We start from the raw sequence: 14893 nt of genomic DNA, 5'->3' as shown, positions 1-14893 counted from the left end.
TACACGAAGGTGAGCGGGGAGGGTCGCGCGGAGGCGCCAGCTCGGCCTGCAGTGCGGGGGGCCCAGGACAGACCCAGCCGGCCTTGGGGAGGGGCAGGCGGCCGCTGGAAGGCCCTGGGCAACGCCGGGGGGCTGTGGTTGCTAAGGGCTGAGGATTGGGCAAGGCCTTGGCTGTGGGGTGGGCAAGAGGGTGGGGGAGGCTGAGGGGGGAGGGCTGCTGTGTGCTTGGACAGCCCTTCTTCCTCCTCCTCTTCCTCAGTCGTTGCCTCTCCCTCAAAACCCCCAGGTCATTTATGGGGGGGGGGGTGATCTGTGAAAGAGGGTTTTGTTCTCTATGGAGGTCTCTTTCCCCTCTCCCAGTGCAGGGATGTGCGGTGGGTGGGGAGGCAGGTGAGGCAGAGCCTCCCCCCTGGAGTCCTTCAAAAAGTGCCGCCACCGTGTGAGGCACCCACAACCCATGCACAGAATCCTTTGAAAAGCTCCACTGCCACCTTGTGAGGCACCCAAGCACCCACGACCTATGCACGGGGTCCTTCGAAAAGTGGCATTGCTGTCATGTGAGGTGCCCAAGCACCCACAACCCATGAGCAGAATCCTTTGAAAAGCTCCACCACCAACGTGTGAGGTGCCAAAGCACTCACAACCCATGTGCGGAGTCCTTCGAAAAGCACTACTGCTGTCGTGTGAGGTGCCCAAGACCCACAACCCATGTGCAGCGTCCTTCGAAAAGCACTGCCACTTTGTGAAGCATCCAAGGGTGTGGGTTGTGGGTACTTGGGCGCCTCACACAGTGGCTGCGGTTTTCAAAGAACTCCAATAGGGAGGCTCTGCCTCACCTGCCTTCCCACTCACTGCATGTCTCTGTTGTAAGAACATAAGAATAGCCCTGCTGGATCAGGCCTTAGGCCCATCTAGTCCAGCTTCCTGCATCCCACCAAATGCCTCAGGCAGCACACAACAAGAGACCTGCATCCTGGTGTCATCCCTTGTATCTGGCATTCTGAGACAACCCACTTCTAAAATCAGGAAGTTATACATACCCATCACGGCTTGTAACCTGTGATGGACTGTCCAATCTGCTTTTAAAGGCATCCAGGCCAGATGCCTTCGCCACTTCCTGGGGCAGGGAGTTCCACAGCTTAACTACATGCTGAGTAAAGAAATATTTTCTTTTGTCTGTCCCAGCTGCTTTTCAAAGGACTCACCTGCCTTTACTGCTGAGGCACTTACTTTGCCTCACCTGCCTCCCCACCCACCTCACATCCCTGTCCCAGCGTTGATTCTTCTTGAAACATTCAGGGATGGGCAGCCTGGTGTTGTCATCTGGTGTGGGGAGACCTGTGCTTGGAATAGCATCTTCCTGCTGGCTTTTCATTCCCCCCCTTTCCCCCCCCCATGTTGATTAGAAAACAGGGAAGGGCTTTCTTTAGTGCAGTGGTTCCCAACCTTTAAAATTGAAATCATTGTGGACCACATGCAACCCTCCCCGCACACACACAAAAATACAATTAAATTTGTAATAATTAGAGAAGATTTATTAGAGATGTATCAGACTTGTTATTTATAGAGAAGATTTAGTTGTCGCCTGAGGCTGCAGGTGATCCGTTCTTAGTCTTTGCTTGTGGTTCATGGGGGAGCATCTCCTAAGCGAGCATTGCCCCTTGGACTACTAGAGATGGTGGAGAATGGACTGCCCACAGCCAACACTTCAGCCCTCTCTGGTGGTCCATGGGGGGGAATGCTTACTCGGTAGGATGCTGGAATTAATCAAAGGTGATCTTGTTTTTTCTGAACCACTTCTGAGGGTCTCATGGACCACCTGTGGTTAATAAAAACCAGTGCTTTAGTGGCTTTGCTCTGCCTTTTGGAACAGCTTCCTGGATGCATAGCCTCCTCCTCCTGTCCATCGAATGTCAAGTCACATTGCTGGGAACCACAAAGCATCTTGTCACACCCGATTTTCAACCTTTTCCATCTCACGTCACGCTATTGAAGGTGCTAAAATGGTCAAGGCACTCCATCAGTTGGCAAGGCACATTGCACTGCTGGTGGGGGCTCACGTCCCTCAGTGGCCCTACTAATAAATGCCCCTTCCCCAAACTTCCATTGCACACCCATGGACCATTCGTGACATACCTATGTGCCACTGCATGCTAGTTGTAAATCACTACCTTAAGGACTGGCAGGTTTATGGTGGCCAGCGGCTGTGGGAACTTGGCCCCCTGCATCTGATGGGTGGGTGCTATCTATGGAACACTTTCCTGATGAGGGGGACACTTGTGATAATCCCCCCTACATGCTTGTTGCACCTATTGGTTGCATCAGGAATAGCTTGCACCCAAGGAAGAATAACTGTGCTACCCATTGTCTTTAAAAATGGATATTTTTTGCTAGATCAGCATGAGTCATGCTGGCTTTCTTATGATCAGTTGCTGTTCATTCTGCATGTTAATGACAGAAGTACAATTTAGAAGGAAATGCAGATTATGTGGTGTTCTCTAAGGATGAACAGCTGGTGGTTGGCAGCCAGGCTCTACTAGGAGAATGAAGAGCCACAGATGCAAGCTACTTATGTCTAGCATGTCCCTTGGAAGCTTGGTGGTTGTTCAGGCTGTGTGATGTGATGAGATGACTGATAAAAAGTGCATTCTGCAAAGAGCCTTGGGACACTTTATATGCTAGTACATGAGGTCCATGGAAGCTTCAGTTACAATAAATTGTTAGTCTTGAAGGTCCCACAATACTCTTTTTTGTTCTGAAGCTCTGAAGTGTATCTTTAGTTACGACTGCAGGTCCCACTACATAATGTACATGGTGACCACAGGTGTAGCTATGCTTGTGTGTTGACTTTTTCAAACAGGAAACCCATTGAAGAGAGATCACTAGCCTCCCTTTTTTTCTTGCCACCACTTTGTGTGTATAAATGGATGGAGCAAATTTATTTACAGTATTTTTGTACCAATATTTTTCAGTCAAATCAGAGTGGTTAACGATTACAATAAGCAAAATACAATTAAAGCACATTAATAAGATCCACATTATTGATGTGTTGGCTTGTTTTTGTTTTTCCCTGGTGATGCTCTTCTGAAGGATTCTTTAGGCAAGGAACTGGGGCTGAATTGGTTGAATTCATGTAACCTGTGCTGGAGGCAGGCTTGTGCTTGCTGGATTTGTGCAGAACAAATGAAAAAGGTTGCTGACTGAAATAAATGAAATTGCCCTGGTGATTGCTTTTGAGAAACTACAATACATCACCCAAACATTGTGAAATATTAACTTTTCTGCATATAACTGTTATAGTGACACAAACTCTTCAGGGAGAAAAGCAGAATGAAAATTGAGTGAATAAATATTCTCTGGGTTGGGGGATATGTCCCTGTCTGGAGCATTCTTTCAAAATTAAACTCGGAACTATTTTTTTTTCCTGGTCTTATAGTCTGTGAAGTCAGAGTGGAATTGGTAACTGGTGATTGCCAAATTCGAAATATTACATTTTCATTTGCCATATATCTTCATCTCATTTCATTTCATATTTTGTTTCTGAAGAGCTTAAAGAAACCTGAATAACTGTTCTTCCTGGCCACGCCTTACTGTGATTCTGTCAATTTCGCCTGCTTCATTTTATGTACTAAGAACAAAGACCACCCAGCTAAATGGTCCTTATTTATTTGTAATTCAATACATTTCAGTTTTGCTGTGAATATTTATTTCCAGTGCTGTGTTAGAAAGCTTGTCTTATAGCACATTTCTTGAATGCTTTTCAACTTTTGGGTTTTTATTATATGCGAAAATTATTATTTTGAGCTCATCAAGCTTGTACTACTGGAACCAAATCACTTGCATATTTAGATGTTTGCATTTTTGGCTTTGGTGAGCTTTGGGTAAGAGCGCGTACAGTAGGTTGTGCATTGCTTCCTGAGGGTATTGTTGAAATCAATACTTGTTTCTTAATTAGTTTAAAGAAAAGAGAGGGAATCCTTTGTCAGTGGCATATGAAAAGATTCCATGGTCCAAGATCAGTAGAGGAGGGGGGCAGCTATTCTGAAGTTCCACAGTCTGTTCTAACAAAGCACCAACTTCCTCCCAATACAGTTTTTTATGAACAAGAAACTCCCTTTCAATCAGGCCACAGTCATGACCCAGGGATAACCCTTTTCTTCAATGCTAAATAATCGGGTTGTTACTGGATATATTGTCTGGGAGTGTAATACTTGTTGTTTTCTAAAATGTTTATGCACACAAACACTTTGCCTGAAGGAACAGGTGCCTGCATAATTTTATAGATTTGAATGAAGCATTATTGGCCACAGTTTGATATACTAATCAGGAAGCCCTGTTTCTCCTATGGGAGTATCCTGAAAAAGAAGTCCTGGATTTACCACTTGGAGGCACCAGCTTTCTGCTTGTGGTATACTGTGGTCTGGATTGTCCTGACCTGTGGAGGGCTGGAAGTGTATGGTCCTTTCTATCGTGGTGAGATTGTGGTGTTTTGGTCCCATGCTGCAAATCTGTGCTTCAGAGTCAGTGTGTAACTGGCTATGTCTGAGCGCCTGCTTTTTTCTCTGAGCTCCTGCTTATGGAAGATATTCTAAGCATTCAGCACTTGCTTGACTGCTTGCAAGTTCTTAAGGGCCATTTTTGTTGCAACTATGGGGTACATTTCCCATTTCATAATATTGGCATTAAGCCACAAGATTAAAATATTAATGCACTCAGCTTCTTACTATGGGTGCAAAAGAAACACAAGATGGCATTTTGGGCTATTCTTGCTGCCTATTGTGCCCTGTAGCTATAGCGAATATTGATAAAGTTGAGACGTATCAACAATGATGATATTTTCAAGTGCAGTAGAAACAAGCTGCCCAAGGCCTAATCATTTTTCTGAAGTGTGGCAAGAACATTTGTTAAACTGGGAGCTCTGACAAACTGAACTTTCCTGATTCCTTACTTGTTTTTTCTTGTTTAAAGAAAACATGTCTTTTTCTCTTGCAGGGGTAAGAGGCTGTCTCATCAGTGCTAGTTAGTTTCATAGGGCAGTGAGAAGAGGGATGATCAATTGATCCTTTCTCCCGAAGCAAAGGAAAATACTAATTCAAAGGGGCCTTGAAAGCTCAAGGCTACAGAAGTTTAAGGGCTGCTGGGCACAAATGATGGTGGATAGGAATTTCAAAAGTAGATTTTCCGAGTTAATGTGTTTAGAATTTGGGAGACGCAAAGTGTCAACTCCATGCAGATTTTTGCAGTGGATAATTTTGGAAATCCCCTTCTGTGGTACAGAAACTTTGTGGAGCACACAAAGATTAGTCTATGAGTTTTTTCATTCCTTCAGAAATGAAGAAGACTGATGGGAAGGATAAGTTGGTTCTTGCTGAGTTTTGTTGTTGCATCTTTGTGAAAACTATGAATGGGATAATATCTGCTTCGATATCTTCAAATATATAAAGATACAGTTTAAAATGCAATGCATCTTCCTGTACCATGACGGAGATTGTTTCTCTAAAGCTGTTGTTTTTCCATGGCTGAAGAGAGACAACCTGCTGTTTCTTTTCAAAGACTGAATCTATGCTGACTTCAGTGGGCTCAAGTCAGTAGCGGACCTCCCATTGTAGCTGATGGGGCAAATGCCCCGGGTGCGAGCCTTTAGGACCCCGTGGAAGCCTCTCTGAGGCTCCCGACGGGGTCGGACACTGTGCTTCCGTTTTTCCGGAAGCACAGTTTAAAGCCTTGGGGAAGCCTCAGGAAGCTTCTCAGTGTTTGATTGTGCAAGGCTCCATAAGCCTCAGATAAGTGGGGGGGGATTTGCGTGCTGGAGGTGGCGACATCCTGCGGGGGGCACCGTCGCACCCCTTTGCCCTGGGGCGCAGGGCTGGGGAAGTCCGCCACTGGCTCAAGTGTAATTAACCCTGTGTTAGAGATGTGTTGCCATACATATATTGCTTTAGGGTGGTGCTCTTGTGAAATTAAAAATGTATTTTACTCTTCATGTTTCTTGCTTCCAAGGAAATAAATTCCAGATAAAAGCAATACATTTTGCTTTCAGTGCTTACAGTAAATGCATATTAAAACAAAATTAATGCCAAGCCATCCGCTATATTATTGGCTTCAAAGTGATTTTTCTTAGCACAGCATTGCTTACTGCTAGCTTGAAGCACGTTCCATATTACTGCTATGTGCGATGTAATGCTTTTCATTGGAACACAGATTTATGCCCTGGCAAACATGTGGGTCAATTCTAGACTTGCTGCATCAGCAAATAAATGATTGTAGGGAGGCAGTGGGATAAAAAGTACTTTGAGATAGGACCCTTTGGATCAGGCCAAAGGCCCATCTAGCTCCACATCCTGTTTCTCACAGTAACCCACTAGTTGCCTCTGCAGAACCCAGGAGCAGAAGAGAGGGAGGCATATTTCTTCTCTTCTGCCATTGGTCCCTTGTCAGAGGCATAGTTTCTCTGGTCCTGGAGGTAGCATATAGCTGCAGTGTCTTTGATAGACTTGTGTTCTCCATGAATTTGTCTAATCCCTTTTAAAGCAATCTATGCTTATGGCCTGTACCATGTATTTTGGTAGTGAATTCCGGTGAATAATTTCATTTTTTCTGTTCTAAATTTTCTACCAGTTGGTTTCATTGAATGAACTGGTCCTAGTGTTGTATGAGAGGAAGAAATACTTCTTTCTCCACACCATGCATAATTTTATAAATCTCAATCATGTTTCCTTGTAGCCTTATTTCTAAACTAGAAGACCCAGATGTTGCAGCTTTTTCTAGTAAGGAAGGTGCCCCACTACCTTCCCTACCATACTGTCGTCATCTAATTGCTGACCTAGAGAACAAGCCTTCAGAATAATGTTGCTTTCTAATATAGGATGTGATTTATTAAATCCATTTTTTGTTACCTGGAGTTTTCTGTCTCCCTCCTCCTTTCCTAATACTGATTACTAGAAATCCCATGTTAGTGCATGTTTGTTTGTTTTTTTGCTTTTATTCTACAATAACATGAACTATAGCCTAGAGAGAAACAACTTGCTTTGAAAAACCTGCCATAAAATTGCAGCAGTGAGGAAAGATAGAACCATGTTTGGCTGTCAGCAGTTAAACATAGGCATTGTATGATCAGCACTTAGCAGACAGAAAATCTGAAATAAATTAGAGGTGTATGGTAATCAGTCTTGTAGACTGACATAATCTGAGGTTATATTTTCTTTTAAAAGGAGTGAAAAATATTACAGATCAGCAGCTAAATCTTGGGTGTGCTTTATCCGAACACTGGGTTTGTTCTGAGAAGGAAATGATTTCATCATGGGCAGGGCTGGCAGTAGCCTTGGAGGCAGTATGCTGTTTGTGAAAGTTGTTTCTGTACAAGTACATGGGGTGTATTTTGTAATAAGTGTCATACAGTCAGCGAATTAGAACTGCATTGGAATTTTTGTTCCACAAGCAATTCTCCGTTCAAAAGGAATTAATTAGGTGGGCTGCCTCACACAGAGCAAAAAGTTAAAAAACAAACACTCTTGTCTATGTGTGTAGACATGTGCATGTTAAGAATGGCCTGTGCCCTGTATCTGAGTCCTAGTTAAAGAAACAAGATAAGAATGCTGGCCAGAGCAAAAAACTAGTCAAGTGATTACTGCAAAGCTTTGCTGCTATGAACATCTTGCAAAGGTTCCTTGAATGCAAGCTGCCTCTCTAGGGAGGCACAGTGATTAGGGAATGCATGAGCTCACCCCTGGCTTCCTCCAGGCTGCATCTTGCCTGGCAGGTGGTATTAAGTGAAATACAGTAGACGCTGTGTTCTCTACCCTGGATATAACTGCTAGTAATCAATAGAGAAACTATTGGATAAGACCTCCCTTCAGTGCCAGATGTGGTATGTGTCTGTGTAGTGAGATATGACAGTGTGTACATTTCATGAAGAGCATATCTGCAAAGGATAATTTCTGTGTGTTGAAGCTGCACTTGAGGTTGGTCTTATATCATGTATCAGGTGCTTGGCTGCATCTTGAGATGGTTTCTTAACAAATCTTTAATGAGAGCTAGTGCTTGCCTCTGAAATGGCTTTGGCACTTAAAGCAAAGCCAGTTTACTCGGGGAGTGGCAGCCTGTTAGTAGATAGATGCTGAATAGGCTCAAATCTCAGAATCCCTAGCCACTCCCTGGGTTCTGTTCTTTGGTGATGTGACACACAGCATGAATCAGTGCTCTGCAAGATGGTTCAGCAGAGTCATATGCAGGATTGCAAATGGAGAATTGCGGAGTTATACTGCTAGTAGTGTTCAACCACTTTTGCATGTTATGTTCCTAAGGCTGCAGTTCAGTCCACATTGCATATTTACCTGGGAGTCTCATTCAACTCAATGTAGTTTGCTTTTGATGCACAGGATTGTGCTGCAAGTAAGGTTGAATCCATGCGTACCTTTACAATGCAGAAATCTGTGTGTGTTTTGTATGTGTTGTAATCCCCACAGTGCATAGCAACTGTTACCCTGCACATGCCTGATCTTGTCTGATCTCAGAAGCTAAGCAGGATCAGGCCTGGTTAGTACTTGGATGGGAGACCGCTTGGGAATACCGGGTGCTGTAGGCTTATACCATAGTCTTTCGAGACTGAAGGTTGCCAACCACCCCACAGTGCATACAGTTAAACATCTGAAGGGATTACTTCCATATATGCTTTTATTGTTACTATTACCGAGTATGCAGGGCTTTAGCAACTGTGTCTGTATTACTTGTGCTTTCCTGAAGCATTTGTCCTCAGAATACATATTGTGGTGGCAAAGCCTGGAATTGAGCATCTGTCCATCTGAGGCTTGTGAGAACTGAGTCTTCATTTGTCTTTAAGTCTCCGAAGTGGATAATATTTTTTTTTTTAAGGAAACTTGGATGCCTCCATGGAATCTGACTGGTTGGTTTGGTGAAGCTTATTACTTTTTCCTGGACGTATTGGATATCTTCAGGGCATCTTTTCTTCTTGGCTCAGCTTTAATTGGGGAAATTGTAAGCAGTGGCACCTAAAGAAATGTGCAAGATATTGGCAAATAAGTCTTTATACTCTAGGGTGGAAACGGTGAGCCCCTGAGATTCCACCTCATTAGTGATGGAATATAGAGTCTCAAAGAACAAGCTTAAGAAAAGGGCTGTGTGAACTCCTTTGCTTGAAAGAAATCAAACAAATACAACTCAAATACATTAAGTATACTACACAGTTGTGTGAACAAGATTATTGAACGTATGTGTGACAAACTGGATTCAATGACTTGTGTCAATTTTGCAAATTAATATGTTTCCTTGTCATTTTTTAAAATGTTCATAATATGGCACTGAAGCCATGTGACCATTGGCTCTCTTGTTCAGCATCTAGTCTGGTTTCTGATATTTATAAGGCATTACCAAGGAATATCTTTGCAATATTAAGACGTGGATAGTTGCTTTCCGTTTTGTTTGTTTCTGAAAGGGAGCTGAACTGTCTGAATAATAATAATAAATAATAATAATAATAGGAAGGCAGGCCTGAATTTGGAAAGAGATTGACAGTAGGGTTATGGGGAAGCAATGAGAGTGATGGTGTGTGTCAGGGGCTCTCTTGGCCAGGGGTTCCCAGCATACTATGTGCCTCTTTTTATTTTGAGGATCTTGAATGTACTGTTCCACCTTAATATTGCCTTTAGCATTGACCATGATAGCTACATAGAGCCATCAGGTTCAAAGGCAATATATCTTGGGTGTCAGAAGCTATAGAGCAGGAAACACAGGGTGTTGTTGCCTATTTCGGGCTTTCTGAAAACACCTGGCTGATGAGGCCCAATGATGGCCTGCATGGATCTTTAGTCTGGCTTAGTAGGACTTGTTCTGAGGTCCATATAAGTTGTGTTAATTGCTGTTCTGCACAGCATAACCTCAGCGATCGTCCTATTGGTTTTCTCTCCTGTCCGTCATTCTTTTCCTGCTTTTCTTCCTGTCTTTCAACCAGAGCAAATCAAGCAGAATAGGCGTGCCCACTCTGAATGCGCCTGTTGCAGTTTTAGAAACTGTAAGGAGTAGCAAAGAAATCAAGCAAACTATAAACTGCTGCAGTTCTTTCTTTGTTGTGTAAATGGTTTTCAAAAACTTATGGTGAGTGTGTGCATGCCACTTAAAGTGTCCATGTGTCACTAGCGGCACATGTGCTGTGTGGATTGGCCGTCCCTGCTTTATGCAGATTTTGCATTTCACTACACAACCATGAAGTTTTAAACATAACTCTTTTAAAGCTTTTCCAGGGCACCGTATTTCACTACATGGCACAGATAAAGTACCAACAAATACGTCTGCCGTTTATCTTCCCTTATGTTGAATCATGATATGTAATTGGGGAGATAATGTGGGTGGCCCATCTCTTGATAAGCATAACACCATGACCTTATGAATGGCTCAGGCAAATTATTTTCTTCTGCTAGGGGAAATATTTCTGACTTTCAGTGTTTGATGACTATCACAAGACACCCGGGGTTTGCCATTCTTTCAGGGGGCATGGGAAGAAAACACTCTTGCTCTTTGTTTTGCTCAGAGAGTCAACTAAGATTTTGTGAACAGCCTTGACAATGCAGGAATTCAGCAATTTGATATGGCTGTCCCATGTTGGCGTCTGCAAGATCTTTGTGTCTGGTTCTTAAGTAGCTTTGAACATAGATAAGTTTTGCAGATGAACTGGGAGACACCAGTTGGGCTCAAACCAAACTGCGACAGATCAGTTGCAAACAGAGAATAGGTATCCTTGTAAGGTGGACATTCTGCTTGTAAAGGAAACAATGACCTCTGTTGAGATTACTAAGAGCTTGCACCACCAGCGATACTGGAAAACACTAGAAGATTTGGACTATATGTATGTTAAAGTAAGTTCCCCCCCCCCAATTCTGGATGCAGTACAATGATCTCTTCATCTACATGCATGCTAATTGGGAAAGGCAACCATTTATTTTGCTAGTGCTTTGTGACCTGTCTTTTTTATTGTTGAAAAGTAGTATAAAAATTAATAACTCCTTTGACACTTCATCTCCCAAGGCTGCGATTCTATGTTTGGTTGCACAAAGAACTCCTTAACCTCCTGCGTAATTCTGAATGCAGAATTGCATATCAAGGGACCATTTACCCATATTATGGGTAATGCATGAAGTGTATAGCTTAGGTGGGTAAGCAGTTATTCCAAGTATGCTAGGAAACTTTTACTAAATGACACTGCTTTGTTTGTGTGTGGTGTTGCTGTTCTACTTTTGGGAATTCTTATGGTTCTTGGGGAAGTTTTTCCATATAAGATTGTTGATATTTTAATACTGTCATTGTAAAACAGATATGACTGTGGGATTTACTATACCAGTGGTGACTGCCTTTCAGTGTTGGCTATGGGATAGCAGCCTAACAGAATCGTTGAAGGAAGAGAGTTAACTATATATTGATTAGTGTAGCTTTGAGCAAACAACTGAACAAGATTTGTAAGGTTTTGTGTTTTGCTTTTTGTAGTTCCCTGTAGAAACTCACTACTTCTGGGTTTGATGTTTCTCTACCCAGTTTCTTCTCACTTCAGCTTTTCAGTGCTTTGGGAACTAAAATCTGACCTTAGTTCTTGGTTTTCTTTTTGGTGAATCTTCTTGCAAACAGCAGATTAGCAAGCATGGAATGAAATACGGTTCTCTAGAATGTTTTATAAGCTAGCGCTGAACAGCTTCCTGGTTAAGCAGCAAACCATTCAACCTAATGAATTTTTTCCCTTGGGGGTTTCTTCTCAGGGTGTTACTGTGTAAGAACATGGAGTGATCTTTTTTAAAAGGAAAGAAGTTCTAAACAGAAAAGCTTCTGGGCAGGGAGTTCTGTTTCTTCAGTAGTTACTCCTAAGGGCCAAGTCCTGTTCAACTTTCCAGCATTGATGCAACCACAATGCAGCTTTGAGGTAAGGGAGCAAATGTTTCCTTACCTTGAGGAGGCCTCCATGACTGCCCCTCCCCCCAATGCAATGTGTGCCTCATTGGCAAGGCTGCATCAGTCCTAGAAAGTTGGATAGGATTGGGCCCCAAGTCCATTCTTTTTAAGGGGTTCTCTGGCATCGAAAGTAGTCAAATCAACATTTTGACACAGGCTATTTTAGTGCTGCATTGTCTGTTTTCTATGGTTTTATGGATCTGGGCTTTTTGAAACAGTCTATTTCAGTGCTTCCTAAGGGAGTTGGGAGCACGGTAAGTATGTGTGGGGGAAGGGAGGGGTTTTTACTTACCTGCAACCAGCACTGCAGTCCTGGGGAGTGTCTGTAGGACTCCCTGCCCCTCCAAACACATTAAAAATAGAAAATAAATAGGCACTTTTGGTTTTTGCAATGAAACCAGACGTGTCTGTCTCTTTTTCTTTCTTTTTAGACTTTTGCTGGTATGGGGAGCCCTGTATAGGGCTCCACGGACCCCCTCAGGTCTTCCCAGTACAGCAGCACTGGCTGTAGGTAAGTAAAAAAAAAAAAGTACTCCCATTCCTAGCAGCACTGCAGTCCTGCTAATTGCATTATTGCCTTCCCCACTCCCTGCCCCTTAAAGGGGCCGGGGCAAGTGCTTTCCTGCCTGGTGGGTCACAACCCACCAATTTGGAAACCACCGGTCTATCTGATTTATTAAACATCTGTTTTTGCCATTTTGTGCCCCTAAGACTTTCTACAGTTGTATTAAAGTAGCTAATGATATAGAATTCTTTAAAGCCAATAGTGAAAGAAAAGAGGACAATTACAGAATGAAAGACAAGTAGAGCAGCGACCAAGAACAACAGATGCAGATACTGTAACACCAAGTTTCAGAGCCTGTCAAAGCCCAGTCCGATTACAAAAAGAGAACCTATTTTTTAATAGACTTCTTAGGAACAATGAGGTGAGCCCTTGCTTTGGTCTGTATGGATTCCACAGGCTGGAATGATTGCATCATTCAGTATCCTAGGGTTCAAGTCTTTGTATTTCATCCATGCATCCGAGATTTATGCTTCAGAAAACCCTCCTTGATTTGTCAAAGAAACTGAGTTGTCATTATTGGATAGGTGTGTAGTTCAACATTTATTTTGGAGAGCTACTTTTGTTGTGGCCCAACAATAACTTCAGTGAGTTTAATATCTTTGTTGCAGCTCATATCTGCTGTCTTGCCTTTCTCAAGGCATCTTTATTTTGTATGGTTCTACAAAAATAATACTTCGTTTGAGGGATTCTAACTAATGTGGCAGAAAGGGTAAGCTTTAATAGGAAGCTTAAAATTTGAAAGTTCATGTACTTGCTGAAAGAAGATGTAGGAGGAAAAGACAGATATTCCAACATGGACATTCTGTGTAAATAATGTGTTTTGAGACATACCCAGTCTGTTGTGGGGAGGGCGGTCTCTATGATATTGTAATATCGGATAACATCACTTTGAAAGCTTAATGCCTCACATCTTATCTTATAGCAGTGTTTGTCACACTGTGGGTCAGAACCGACTAGGTGGGTCGCGAGACAGTTTCAGGTGGGCCTTGTAGCACCTAGCTCACCGCCACTGAGAGCTGAAAATACAGGGTACAGAGCTGCTGGGAAGGGCAGGCTCCCGGTGGGAGAGAGACATTGCTCTTTGCCTTGAATAGGTGGGAAGGTGGGGCACTGGAAAGGAGGGAGGGCTGTGTAGTTAGAGAAATATCCAAGTCTGCCTTCTGCTTTGACTTCCAAGCTGGAATGTTTGAATTCCGAGCTATGCAAAACAACAGCACAAGCGCGCTGTGTGATGGGACATTTGGCTGATTGCAGTTTAGGTTTGAAGCCTAAATTGATAGTGTCACTTCCAGCCATGACATCATTTCTAGCGAGTACTGACAGATTGTCATTCTAAAAAGTGAGTCCTGGTGCTAAAAATTTAAGAACCACTGCATTATAGCCATGATGGTCAGTGTGATGATCTTCAGTTGTAGGACAATGTTGGATATAATGGTAAGTGTCTACAGGCACATATTCCATCAAGCCTTTCAAATGCATACTGTACATAGTATGCACTGAAAAAGAGGTTGCTTTTCATTTTCCACTCCATTAATTGCCACTGTGATCCTTTTGTTTTTGCCTTCCTGAACCGTAAAAAGTCTTAAGCAATCCAAGCACTGAAGTTGACTTTTTGTTCTAAAAAACTAAGACCCATATAAAAAGTGTTTCCTCTTTCTGCATTTTGGGAAACGATGAGCAATCAACAACGTTATTCATGACAGTTTTGTTGGCAGGAACTCTTTTAAGTGTGATGCTGGATAAGTGCTGTTTTCAGCACAAGACATAGGACAGTTGTATTTTGGCTATAAGCTACTGTCTGAAAATGAGTCTCATTGGAAGTACTGGAGAGATTCCAGCAGGAACTCTCCCTCTTTTATGCAATTTCTTTTGGTTTCAGTGGAGTTTGTGCAAGAAACCTTCCCATTAGATTCTTTCTGTGGTCTCTAAGTCTTGCTTTAAAATTCAAAATATCCAACTTTTCTGGGGAATTGGAGAGAAGTTATTAATGCTAATGTTCATACTATAAAGTTAGCTTTTTTGTAAGGGGTAGTTCTGCACTTTCGCCAAGTACTTTGTACAACTGTTACCCTGCACATGCCTGATCTTGTCTGATCTTGGAAGCTAAGCAGGGTCAGGCCTGGTTAGTACTTGGATGGGAGACCGCTTGGGAATACCAGGTGCTGTAGGCTTATACCATAGTCTTTCAAGACTGAAGGTTGCCAACCATTTTTTTTTGTACTCTCGCAAAATCAATAGCAAGTTTGAGAGCAGAGATTTTGCGGTGAACTATTTATTCTTGCTGGTTTGACCTGAAGTCCTTAAAGGTAAGAGCAGCCCTGCTGGATCAGGTTAAGAGTTCATCTTGTCCAGCATTTCACAATGGCCAGTCAGATTGTT

The 14893-nt window shown here is 42.8% G+C and overlaps 1 protein-coding gene and 2 pseudogenes across 1 annotated transcript in view; all 3 read left to right on the top strand.

Annotated features, from left to right (window-relative positions):
- MYO5A (myosin VA) overlaps window positions 1-14893 on the top strand; it is a 99869-nt gene continuing 84976 nt past the window's right edge. Inside the window, exon 1 of the mRNA XM_066636535.1 lies at window positions 1-9. The gene's annotated coding sequence lies outside the window, so the exon portion shown is untranslated. The remainder of the gene's footprint in view (window positions 10-14893) is intronic.
- On the top strand, window positions 8465-8584 carry LOC136659805 (5S ribosomal RNA; annotated as a pseudogene).
- On the top strand, window positions 14569-14685 carry LOC136659821 (5S ribosomal RNA; annotated as a pseudogene).

This window comes from Tiliqua scincoides, chromosome 8 (genome assembly GCF_035046505.1).
Source record: "Tiliqua scincoides isolate rTilSci1 chromosome 8, rTilSci1.hap2, whole genome shotgun sequence".
NCBI classification, from domain to species: domain Eukaryota; kingdom Metazoa; phylum Chordata; class Lepidosauria; order Squamata; family Scincidae; genus Tiliqua; species Tiliqua scincoides.
This window is presented reverse-complemented; position numbering and strand designations above follow the sequence as displayed.